At 34.4% G+C, this 13,683-nt stretch overlaps 1 long non-coding RNA gene across 1 annotated transcript in view; it reads left to right on the top strand.

Annotated features, from left to right (window-relative positions):
- LOC116089100 overlaps positions 1-8,972 on the top strand; it is an 11,419-nt gene extending 2,447 nt beyond the window's left edge. Inside the window, exons 2-4 of the long non-coding RNA XR_004118153.1 lie at positions 6,236-6,314; positions 7,405-7,436; positions 8,235-8,972. This is a non-coding gene — a long non-coding RNA (uncharacterized LOC116089100). The remainder of the gene's footprint in view (positions 1-6,235; positions 6,315-7,404; positions 7,437-8,234) is intronic.
- The last annotated feature ends 4,711 nt before the right edge of the window (positions 8,973-13,683 follow it).

Genomic DNA, 13,683 nt, shown 5'->3' on the forward strand with positions numbered 1-13,683 from the left:
TGGGTCCTCCGGTAGAACTATGTCCAATTTCCGGAGGAACCACCAAACTGATTTCCAGAGTGGTTATATATGTCACTATTACTCTGTAATACAGCTTGAGGTAAGGGATGATAATTGCCCCAGAAGTTCTTATAATGTTGAGAATAGTTTTTGCTATCCTGGGTATTTTGTTACTACATAGTAATTTGCAAATTGCTCTTTCTAACTCTATGAAGAATTGAGTTGGAATTTTGATGGGGATTGCATTGAATATGTAGATTGCTCTTGGCATGATGGCCATTTTTACAATCCTGGCAATCTATGAGCATGGGAGATCTTCTCATCTTCTGAGGTCTCCTTCCATTTCATTCTTCACAGACTTGATGTCCTTGTCATACAAATCTTTCACTTGCTTAGTTTGAATCATACCAAGGTATTTTATATTATTTGGGACTATTGAGAAGAATGTAGTTTCACCAATTTCTTTCTCAGCCTATTTATCATTTGAGTAGAGGAAGTCCACTGATTTGATTGAGTTAGTTTTATATCCCGTTACTTTGCTGAAGTTGTTTGTCAGGTTTAGTAGTTTTCTGGTGGAATTTTTGGAGTCACTTAAGTATACTATTATATCATCTGCAAATAGTGATATTTTGACTTCTTCCTTTCCAATTTTTATCCCTTTCACCTTTTGTTGTCTGATGGCTTTAGGTAAAACCTCAAGTATTATATTGAATAGTTAGGGACAGATTGGGTAACCTTGTCTAGTCCCTGATTTTAGTGGGATTGCTTCAAGTTTCTCTCCATTTAGTTTGATGTTGGCTATTGATTTGCTGTATATTGCCTTTACTATGTCTAGGTATGGGCTTGAATTCCATATCTTTCCAAAATGTTTAACATGAAGGAATATCAAATTTTATCAAATGCTTTTTCAGCATATAATGAAACTATGGTTTTGGTACTGAGATAGGCGGGAAGATCAATGGAATGTAATTGAAGACCCAAGGAATGAACCTATGCACCTAGGGTCACTTGATTTTTGACAAAGGGGCTAAATCATCAAGTGGAAAAATGACAGCATTTTTAAACAAATTGTGCTGGCTCAACTGGCAGTTAGCATGTAGAAGAATGCAAATTGGCTCATTCTTAACTCTTTGTATAACGTTCAAATCCAAGTGGATCAAGGACCTCCTCATAAAACCAGATACACTGAATCTAATAGAAGAAGAAGTGAAGAAGAGTCTTGAATACATGGGCACAGGGGAAATTTTCCTGAAGATAACACCTATGGTTTATGCTCTAAGATCAAGAATCAACAAATGGGACCTCATATAATTGCAAATCTTCTGTAAGGCAAAGGACACCATCAATAGGACAACACGGCAACCAACAGATTGGGAAAAGATCTTTATCAATCCTATATCTGATAGAGGACTAATATCCAACATATGAAGAACTCAAGAAATTAAACTCTAGAGAGCCAAAAAAGCCTATTAAAAATGAATGAGAGAGGGCCGAGCAGTGGTGGCACATGCCTTTAATCCTAGCACTTGGGAGACAGAGGCAGGCAGATTTCAGAATTCCAGGCCAGCCTGGTGTACAGAGTGAGATCCAGGATGGTCAGGGACACACAGAGAGACCCTGCCTTGAAAAACAAAAAACAAACAAACCAAAAAACCAACCAAACAAAAACAAAAAACCAAAAAACAACAAAAAAAAAATGGGTTAGAGAGCTAGACAAAGAAATTTTAACTGAGGAATATTGAATGGCCAAGAATCACCTAAAGAAATGTTCAACATCCTTAGTCATCAGAAAAATGCAAATAAAAACAACCTTGAGATTCCACATCACACCATTCAGAATGGCTAAAATCAAAAACTCAGGTGACAGAAGATACTGGTGAGGATGTGAAGAAAGAGGAACACTTCTCCATTGTTGGTGGGATTGCAAGCTGCTACAACCACTCTAGAAATCAGTACTGAACACGAGGTCCCAATTGGAGGAGTTAGAGAAAGGACTTGAATGAGCTGAAATAGTTTGCAACCCCACAGGAAGAGAGCAATATCCACCAACCTTACCTGCCAGAGCTCCCAGGGACTAAGCTACCAACCAAGGAAAACATATAGAGGGGACCCATGGCTCCAGCCATGTACATAGCAGAGGGTGGCCTTGTTGGACATCAACAGGAGGAGTGGCCCTTAGTCTTGTGAAGGTTCAATGCCCCAGTGTAGGGGAATATGAGAGCAAGGAGGTAAAAATGGGTTGGTACCTGGGGGAATACCCTCATAGAAGCAGGGAGAGGGGGAATGGGATAGGGATTTCATGGGGGAAATGGAAAAGGGGATAACATTTGAAATGTAAATAAAGAAAATATCCAATAAAAATAGTCAATATATGTTAACTGATAAAGTTCCCAGGATAAAAATTTGAAAGTACACTTCAGAATATTAAACATAAAAAATTAATTTAATTTTCTTTACTATGAAAAATTTAGAGGTTTATTTGGCAGCTTGAAAGGGAATGTTGCTTATAAAAGGTACTTTCAATACATAGAAAGGTAAAAGGGCCAAAAAAATTCATCTAATTTTGACAACTGTAAACTATTGTCCTAAATTCCTTTACAGACACACTCCTAGCATATTCCAAGGTTTAATGTCATATTGTCATTTCTATCTTACTGGTGTTATTACTTTAGCTCTTTGGGCTCTTTGTGAATAGCCATTGCCAATTACAATATCTCAAAATGGATTGCCTACATTTTCCTGTAAGTTTCAGTCTCATGTCTTGTTTTAAGGGCCTGATTCCATTTTGATTTTTTTTTCAGTATGCAAGATAGGAATCTAGTGTCATTATTCTATGAATATATATACATTTTTTCCTAATATAATTGAAGATATCATTTTCTCAATATGTGTTTTTTTAATTTTATCAGTGATTCTATGGTTATACCTTTGTGGCTATGTTATAGGTCCTTTACCTATTATATTGTCTGTCTGCCTGTTTTTCACCAAAGTCATACTGTTTTCATTACTATTCCCTATAGCACAATTACAGATCAGAATTTGGGTTACCTACCACATTAATCTTTCTACATAACTTTTGCCTTCACTAGTTATTGCCTTCTTTAACTCCCCATGAATTCAGGTCTTGTTTTAATAATTTTGCAAAGAAAGTAGTTGCAGTTTCATGACAATCATGTTGTATCTGCACATTTTCTACAGTACAGCCATTATCCCAGTATGGATTCTGCCAGTCCAGCCAGGGAGGTCTTTTGATCTTCAACTATCTCCTTTCATTGTTTCTTTAGTGTTTTAAATATTTAATGTTAGGGCTCTTTTATCTTCTTTTTTAAAGCTTTATTTCTACTTCTTTTAAAATATTTTTAACATGACAAATTAAAAAAAAATGAAGCAAAAACTATCATATTGAAGTTTGGCAGGATAATCTAACAGGAGAAAAAGTACCCTAAAAGCAGGCAAAAGATTCAGAGACCCATTCATTCTCTATGTCAGGAGTCCCATAAAAATACTATGTTCATTGCTATGAAATATAGGCAGAGGACATGGTGCAGTACTGTGTAGGCTTTGTGCTATCTGCCTCAGTGTCTGTAAGCTCATATGTGCCGTGCATATTTGATTCAACTAGTCTTCTCATGCTGATATCTTCTACTTTTTTGGTTTTTATTGGTTTTGAAACAATTGTTAGGCAAACCCCTCTTCCCCTGTCTTCAACTTTTTTTAGAGCAAGATATTGGTACATAGAAAGGCTACTGATTTTTATACATTGATTTTGTATCCTAATCATTTTGCTGAGTATGCTTATCAAATATAAGAGGTTTCTCATGGTTTATCTAAATTATATTACACATGCAATTATATTGCCTTAAACATAAGAATGAATATTTTCTTCTTTTCATATGAATATCACTTTTGTTTCTTCTTCCAGGTCTAAATTTATTGCCTTAGCTAAGATTTATTTTAGTTGTTAGTTGAGAGGAAAAATTTATACTTTTCCTAATTTGTAGTGATTCCTATAGAATTTGTAAGAACAGCCATTATATATTGATGATTTTTTTTGTATTTCTACTTTCTCTGTTTTTGTTATGAAGTATTTTAAATTGTGTCAAATGTCTTTTCTTAATATCATCATATGATCACATAATTTCTATCCTTAATTCTGTCAATTTGTTAAGAATATAGGGAAATGGAATACATGGGAGATGAATACAAAGGCATTATCTATGGTAGGTGTATTAGAGCAAGGGGAGCTAGAAAATGGAAGAAGATCATGAATAAGAACAAGACAAAGTGTCATATGTTTTGGAAGTCTCATGTTAAATTCTTTTGCAGTGAACCTTAAATTAAAAATCAAACTGTCATTACTAAATTTTACAGTGAAAAGAAATTACAAATGATTATATATTTGGCATAAAAATATTATCAGAGGTAATTGCTCTTCATTATAAATTATATAGCCAATATGGTAGCATGTATAAGGAATATTATTTGTATTATGTATTAATATTTGAATTCCACAACAAACATTGCTTTGTGGTCTTTTTGGTTTTGTATTTTTTTTTTAAGAGACAGGGTTCCATTGAGTAGCCCTGGTTGTCCTGAAACTCACTCTGTAGGCCAGGCTGGCTTTGAACTCAGAAATCTGCCTATCTCTGCCTCCTAAGTGCTGGTATTAAAGGTGTGTGCCATCATCGCCCTTTTGCTTTGTGTTTTTTTATATAATTAATAATTTATGGTTACTTTATTTTCTTGGAATAAACTGATTTTCATTAAATTATTAAGAAATATATTTACATGTCAATGCATTTTAATAGAATAGAATACTTTAGTTGCTTCAAAAGGAATAATATTTAATATTGATAATATAATGCATATACATAAAAGTTATATATAACTTACAGTTTCATGGATTTTGTAGATATTATAAACATTTAGATGAAAAATATCTCGGCTTTGAAAATTAATTTGAGTTTTACATTTCTAGAGTATCATTTAATATGTGAGATTTGGAGATGAGAAATTCCAATCCTTGAAACTGGTCTAAACAGTTGAATCACTCAAGATGCCAGGCAGTGGTGATGCATGCCTTTAATCCCAGCACTTGGGAGGCAGAGGCAGGCAGATTTCTGAGTTCACAGCCAGCCTGGTCTACATTGAATTCCAGGACAGTCAGGACTATACCGAAAAACCATGTCTCAAAAAATCAAACAAAAAAAAAAAAAATCACTCATGATCTAGCTATCTAATGATTTAAAAGGTTATACAAATAATAATTGGTACATGTGTCCATGTTTGCTTGTATCTGTATCTATATCCAGAGAAAGAGAGAGATAATTACTGTAAATGTGGCATATGTATGCTGAATATATATGAAACCAAAGTTAAAGTATTTCTGACTTTTGACATTAAGTACTCTTTGAGTCCTTTAAGGAGTTAGATGCACAAAATCTCATTTTCTCCATGGCCTTCATAAAGTACTAACTCTATACACAAATAGAAAGTTCTTGAGCACACCACATCCCTAACATGAAGACAGTTGATTAATTTATGTCTCAGAAAATTAAACCTTTTCCTCTACCTTCAGATTTTAGGTTGTACCATGGACCTTCCCAGAGCTAACCACTTCTTTCTTAACCCTAACCTGTTATGATCAATGATCCTCTCATTAATAGATCTTATTTTTCACAAATTCTATACATGAAAACAGGATACATAATTGTATCAGTTAAGCCTGACAGAATCTTACTCAGGATCTGGGTATAAATTTCTGAGATAAATCTTTAAGACTTTGAAAATGTTTACTGTCTTAACAGAATTACCTCACAGATATTTGGTATGAGTTCATCTTTATATCAGCATTCTGTGAGTGAACATAGTTAGATGCCAGAGAAATCAGCCAAATTGCTCTTTAGCTTGTATATTTAGCATAGTATTTAAATTTGTTTATTATAATACTTTGTCCTTTCTGGTCTTAATCTCAATAGTCTTTTTATCACAACATGACATTCATGCCGCTGTCACAGTATTGATCATGTCTTACCAGGAAGTTCCTTATTATAATAACTCTTAGAGTTCATACCTAAGTATGATTACCAATGACTTTTCCCCACTGACAATATGCATAGGGACTTCTAACACATTTATTTATCTATCTATTTATTTATTTATTTATTTATAAACTCCAGATTTTATTCCCCCATCTACCTCCCTGACTGTTCCATATCCCATACTTCCTCCCCAGGCCCCTGTCTCCAAGAAGATGTCCTTGTTCTTGCCCCACCTGACCTCTAAATATACCCAGTGGGACTAGGTGTTTAAAGGTGAGTAGAGTACCAGCTTGTTTTCTCCATGTTGTATGACTTCAAAATGTGATGTCTTCAGTAATAGGGCCATAGTGTCAACTTCTGGAGAGTAACTAAAAATACTGTCAATAGCCTATAGTCTTTAATGGTCTTAAGTTATCTCACTGATGACCAGTACCGAAGGAAGACATTTAGACTGGCACTGGGATTTTTATTTGTTAGCCTGTGACATCTAGTTAGTTACTTTGTGATATAGTAATCATCACAGTTGGGAGCTGTTCAACATGGATGCTGGAAAACAAGCTCTACACCTCTGAACAAGTAGCATCTTCTAACTATCAAGTCAACTCCCCAGGACTTACAATAGGATTTTCTAATAAAGCATATTTTCTTACAAGGACCTTATGTTTTACTTGTTAATACTAACTATTGTAACCATTTAAATATTTGAAATATATTTTCTGTAATACTGTGTAACTTAGAGATTCACTATGTTAGAATAATAACTATTATTCCCTTCCTTATTTAATTCCAGTATTACTGCTTTGGAAATCATACTGATTAACATTTGCAAATATATCATACAGTATTGTGCATAATTACATATTAGTCTAAAGGGAAGTAGTGTTCAATGTTCTGTACACATCTATATAATAATATAAGCATCATTTATTATACTTATGTGTTACTAAGATTGGGGGTCCATTCTTTAAAACATTACATTAATATGTAGGCATCACATAACAGATGTATAAACTCTGGGAATTCCAATTCAAGTTAACAACATAATGATTTTACCCTGAGTGGTACTATTGATCATCCAGCGTTCATCCTTAAAAGAATTGCATGCTGCCAACTTCTGTTATTCAGACCACATATGTATTTGGTGTGTGTTTGTGTGTGTGTGTGTGTGCATTTTATTAATGTATATTAATAATTTTAACCATAATGTGTTTCCATATGTTGACTTTTTAATACTTTCATATAAATACTTAGCATTCTAAGATCAAAACCTCTTTCACCATGACACTCAATAATCTACCTATCGACAAAATATTGAATAAGAGGCAGTTCATATTGAGATTCTCTTACTCTATTTTTGTTTCAGACAGTCTCTACAAGGAGCATAACCTGAAGCTGGTAATACTCCTGTCTCACCTTCAAGAACGATAGAAATACAAACACATGGCACTACCAAACTGGAGCATTATCTCTGAATATTTTTCTAAACACTTTTTAAAGCTTGAGCTTGAGTAATTTTAAACATGTATGTTTAATTATTAACAATTTTTTGGAGACATTTCCATCCATCTTCTCAAAAATGATATTTATTTCTCTAGGTGATAATCTTACATTTAGTTATTTTTTTTCTAAAAAAATGTTAGCAGGTATTTATGATAAATCAGAGGTCCATAATTTTAGCACCTTTTCAGTATTATATGACAAATTTTAAAACAAACTAGTACAATGAAGCAGGATGCTCACAATAAGGAGTAACTGAATTTTTTACTATACAATAAAGGTGCCATATCAGCCAGTGAGAGATAAGAAGCAGTTGGCTGTTGCTTCCATTGACCTGATTTCTACAGTTCTATTTGATTAATTTGTACTTATTTAAAGATGAACTATTTTTATAATTTAAGAACTCATATCGTTCGTGATCCAAAAATATAATTTAAATAGGATTATCAATATTTTTAAATAGCATAATATGCTAAATAGTAGTAAAAATAAAATATAAAATTCCTAAATAGATTATGACTGGGTGATCAATGTAGATACAAGGAGATACTACAGAAACTGCTAATTTAGTCACCCATCAATAGCAGAACCTGAAATTAGTTTAACTATTTTTAGAATAATTACGCAATTATTTTCCTATATAGAGTTGTTCGATGCCCATCCTTAAAGCCAATCTCAACTGCTTTGTTGCCCTAGGTTGTCTCACTATTTTCCATAGACTACAGAGTTCACTGTTCTTGAAGACCAAAGAAGACTGTGTTTCCACTGCCTTCATTCATTCTGGGTTTCTTAGTGTATCTTGGGACCTGCCATTGACTGAATCAGAACCACCTTAGCCTTCTTCCTTGGGTCACAAACAAGATACACTTAGTTTTACCTGTGCTTTCAGAACTCTGTTTAAAAGTCCTCCCTTCAATCCTTCATCCAGCTGCTAGCCTATCATCCATCTCACCACCTGGACTAATCTGAAATGTCTTTCTGACTGATTCCAGAGTTCCAAGCACAAATCAAATTCTGGACCAATGATGTTTGAACATTAAAATTCAGTGTTTTCTCCAAGACTGAAAACTAAACATGATTCAGATGGCCCAAAACATGACTGCAATAGCAGCCAAATGACTATATCTCCACTTAACAAAAACAAGACACATATCCAGAACTTTAAATAACAAAAATATTTTAACCACAAATATGCCAAGAACCCTTCACAAAACCAAAATTGTGCTTTCCCCCAGTCTTGAACAGTTTAAATAGACCTTACGTGTTTTCTACAGTTGGACTTTAATGACCCCAAGTGGAGTCAATTTCCTACAGGAGTAGACTGCACTTTGAGCTTGCTTTACAACCCAATCCAGCTGAAACAAAGGATGGGCCTATGGGCTCTCCCTATATAAACGCAGTGCTGACTATTAAACTTTGAGCCTTGATCAGAAACTTTTGAGTTGGCTTCATCCTTCTCTTGCACCCTGTCCTTTTTCATTTTCAGCCTCCCTTTCTGGTAACCCAGTTCATCCATGGCTGCTGGACAGCTACAGGTGGTACCCAACATAGGGCTGAACATGGGGCGGGGGGTGCAATCAACGGAGAAATGCTGTTTTGGTGGATCCACAGAAAACAGAAGAAGTAACAGTATCCTGAACAGTGGTAAGCAACACACAGCATTAATGCTAGCACTGGGTATAAATTTTGATTTTTTGGAGGCTGTTGTTGCTGTGGATACACAGGCTGAAGAGATACTGACCTGATGCCAAATTCACCTAGGAGTGACAGTCAATGGGACAGGGGAACTCTATATAGGCATTTGTCTGGAACCAAGAGCTGCATCAAGTGAGAGGAACAGGGCTTAAAATAAAATAAAATAACAGCAAACAAACAAACAAAAAGATGTTAGAAAAACTCTTAGCTCAAGTATATTTATGCTGTGCATGGTTCCCACAAGTAGGAATGGTAAACCTGAGAAAGGGAGTGTGAGAGAGAATAGGCCACAGAAAAGTAATTGTTCCCTATCTGGGATGCTTTAGTAAAAGAAAGGGAAAATGGATATAAGCTATTTCAGAGTTCTCCTAGGAACAGGAGGAAACCAGGAGACATCTGGCTTCCTCTCTAGCTCCTACTGGACATATCCTTAGTTGTGGTATCATCAAATTCTTTTCCCTCTCTGTCTATTGTCTGTCCTTAGTGAACCATTCTGATCAGGTGTGTCAATTTATGTCTGCTTTTGTTTCATTGTTTCAATGATTGTTGTTCTATGTTTCATGTTGAAAAGAAATCTGGGGGCTATCCACCCCTTGATTTAGTTTTACTTTTTTAAAAGGCAGTCTCAATTTGCACAGCAGAAACTGGTTTACGTTACTGTGCACTGTATTTGGGAATCAAGCACAGCTAAAGAAACCCTGACAATAGCTGATTGTCTACAAAAGCTGCTCTTAAAGGGGCCAGCAGCTGCTCAAGTTCTATGGCAAGAAAACTGATGGATGTCTTTTCCTAGAAAAATCTCTGCAATTGTGTCTATTGGGTTCAACAAGTAACAAGGTGCTTTTTCTCTTGAAATTACAGCAAGAAAGGATAAGAAAATTTTGTTTCATCTAAATATGTAAGATGTGTATAGCCACCTCCCCATATACCTGGTGGCCAGACTTTGTATTTGATCTTTGTCAATTAGCAGCTGAATTAAATGCCTAGGACATCCCCACAGATAACTTTAGTTTCTAATTATAATCTTGTTGCTTTTCACTATTGGACCTTGTATCTTAAACAGATTGCCTGCCTTTATATAGGATCGCTTTCAGCAAGCTCAGCTATTCACCATGGCAGTTATTCACTGCTATGAAGAAATTCATTGAGTGCATATTCATATATCCTTCGTGGCTTTGGTATGAATGGGAAAGAGTGTGCTTCTGATGGCCGGTGGCCAGAAACAGGCAACTGTGTTCTTGAGCTCCTGTTGACCTAAGCCAGACACATACATCAAAAAGCTACTGTGCAGTCCACGATGGGTAAGAAGGAGCAATATAGACAGGGACCTAAGACAGGCATGGTTGCCTAGCCACTCTATACCATAAAAGGGATTATGGAAAACAAGTAAATCTTGTGATCCCATCAAGCCACTGATACCTGCTCATCTTTGAAAAATAAAAAATGGGGAATTGTGCCCTCCCCCCAGCCCTGAGCAGGCTAAATTGAGAGGCTTAAGTGCTTGCCTCTGTTGAAACTTAATGACCCAGGTGGAGTCAATTTTCTACCTGAGCAGACTGCCTGTTGAACCTGCTTTGTAAGTCAATCCATCTGAAACAAAGGATGGGTCTGTGGTCTCTCCCTATATAAACATGGTGCTTGCTATTAAATTTTGAACCTTGAACAGAAACTTTTGACTTGGCTTCATCCTTCTCACCTACCCTGTCCTTTTTCATTTCCAGCTTCACTTCAGGTAACCCAGTTCATACATGGCTGCTGGAAAGCTACATAAAAATCATGAACAACAAATATAATATGTCTCCTCTTCAATACCAGTATTCTTACTGTAATATTCTCTATGGAAAGTAATTTAGTTGAAGCAGAAGAAAAGGACTTCAAAACAGCAGCTCTGACCATATTCTATGACATAAAAAGGTCGTGAATACATATTCAATAAAAATTGTGAAAAAAACAAACAACTGAATTTAATTTGATTGAAATGAAATAATCAAACATGAAAACACAATTTTAAAAAGAAAAGAAAATCACAAAATTACTAAAATGTAAAATAAAAAACCCCTTAGGAATCTAACAAAAAGCTTACAGGAAATAGATTAAATGAAGTAGAAAATATAATTTCAGTTGTGTAGGTAAGGTAACCCAATTAGAACAGTCAAAAAACACCACATATAATAGGTACAAAGGAGGAAGTATAACTCATTCAAAGGTACAAAAATATTTTCAGTAGAATTACAGAAAAATGTTCTGAATGTAATGAAAAATATGCCTATGAACATGTAAGAAGCACATAGAACAAATAAAGGCAGAGTTAGAGAAGAAATTTATTATGATATTTATTGAACAAAATATTGAATATTCAGAACAAGAAATAGTATTAAGGGCTGCGTAGGATAAAGATCAAGTCATCTATAAAGACAGGCCAGGAAATAACCATAGGACTGTTCATGGAAACTCTATCAGACAAAGAAGCCTGGGTAGATGTTCTATAATCTTTTTGAGACCACAAATGCTGGCTCATACTATTCTATTAGCAAAATTATGAACTACAATCAATGTAGAATGATAAAAATAAATTTAGACAATTTTGGACCACCAATCAATTTCCACAGAAGATACAATATGAAGGATTTTAATCTGAAAACAAGACTAACTGTAAACAATACAAACAAGTAATCCCAGAACAATTTGTCAGAAGAGGAGAGGAAAATCCAAACCACAACAATAAAGTAACAAGAACTTAATAAAAAAGTTCATTTATAAATCTTAATATTAGTTATCTTAATTCCTTAAGAAAATACACGGACTACCAAGTTAGGTTAGAAAACATGATCTATCTTCCTGCTGCATCAAAGAAACACACCTCATCATCAATTATCAATTTAGGGAAGGTAAAAGAATGATAAAAAATTATTCCAAGCAAATGGAACCAAGAGGTGTATAACTATTTTGATATTTGAAAAATAGTCTTAAAAGACAAAACTAATCAGAAGGGACACTACATAGTCGTTAAGGAAACCCACCAAGCAAACATTCCATTCTGAACATTCAAGTAAAAGGTAAGGTGGTTGGTGGTGGCGCACGCCTTTCATCCTAGCACTTCGGAGGCAGAGGCAGGCAGATTTCTGAGTTTGAGGCCAGCCTGGTCTACAGAGTGAGTTCCAGGGTAGCCAGGGCTACACAGAGAAATGCTGTCTCAAAAAACAACCCCCCCAAAAAAAGTTAAAAAAACCAATCAAGTAAAAGGTATAAGGCACCTAATTTTAGAGAAAAAAAAAAAAACGCTACTGAACCTATAATCACACATTTAGCATAAAACAGTGATAGTAGATATCTTTTATAATCCAGCATACAGGTAATCTGGCCAAAACTGATACAGAATTACTGCAGCTAAATATCCTAATAGATACCTGTGTAACATACTACACACACCGTAAAGAATATGCTTTCTTTTCTGTGCTCTATAGAAGATCATCTGGAATTGATTTTATTTTAAGATATAAGGAAAGACAGCAAATCCAGGCAAAGTTAAATAATATTTTACATTAAATATAACAACCATTTGTTAAAGCTGGATTATTAACAACAATATCATCCAGAGAAATTATGTGTAGTCATAGATTTCAAAACAACCACTATTATAAAAATTTGGTTAAAGAAGAAGTGAAGAAGGAGCGAATGCTTTTTAGGAAAAAGGAACTGAGTAAAAATTAAGAAAAAAAATGGGGTAATTATACACAAGGTAAAATCATTGCAATCAAAACAAACATACAACAATAACAACAGGAAACAATACAAGAAACAATGTTAACATAACAGTGGTTATTTTTAAAACCTCAACAAAATTGAAACATTTAAACTAATTAACCAAAAGAATGATAGATAGAATCAAAAAATAAAAGTTAGACATTACAAGAGACACTGAAGAAATTCAGAAAAATAAAGGATAAACTTCAAAAATTTATAATGTAACAAACTAGAAAACCTAAACTAATGAAAGAATTTGTTGAGATATTTGACCTACCAAAAGTTAAATCAAGATGAAATAATTTATGCAAAACTATAAATGCTAATAAAATAGAAGCAAAACTTTAAAAGTCTAAACTAAAGATATCCATGTACATTGGATCCAGTGTAATATTCTAACAGGCTGTCAAAACAGTAATATCACCAATACTCTTTTGAAAAATACAAGAAGAAGGAACATTTGCTGGCACCATTGTTACCTCCTGACTCCAACACAGACAAGGACTTAAGAACAAAAATTAAATTATAGAGCAATAAATCATGACCAAGATGAGAACTTCTTCACAAAGTGTGTTGAATCTGAACTCAAAAACACATCCCAAAATGTATATAACATGATAACATTGATTGCATCCCAGAGGTTCATGAATGGCTTAATATACTTCAATCAATCATTGTAATAAACCCTCTAAACAGATTGAATGCC

The sequence above is a fragment of the Mastomys coucha genome, unplaced genomic scaffold (genome assembly GCF_008632895.1).
Source record: "Mastomys coucha isolate ucsf_1 unplaced genomic scaffold, UCSF_Mcou_1 pScaffold14, whole genome shotgun sequence".
NCBI classification, from domain to species: Eukaryota; Metazoa; Chordata; class Mammalia; order Rodentia; family Muridae; genus Mastomys; species Mastomys coucha.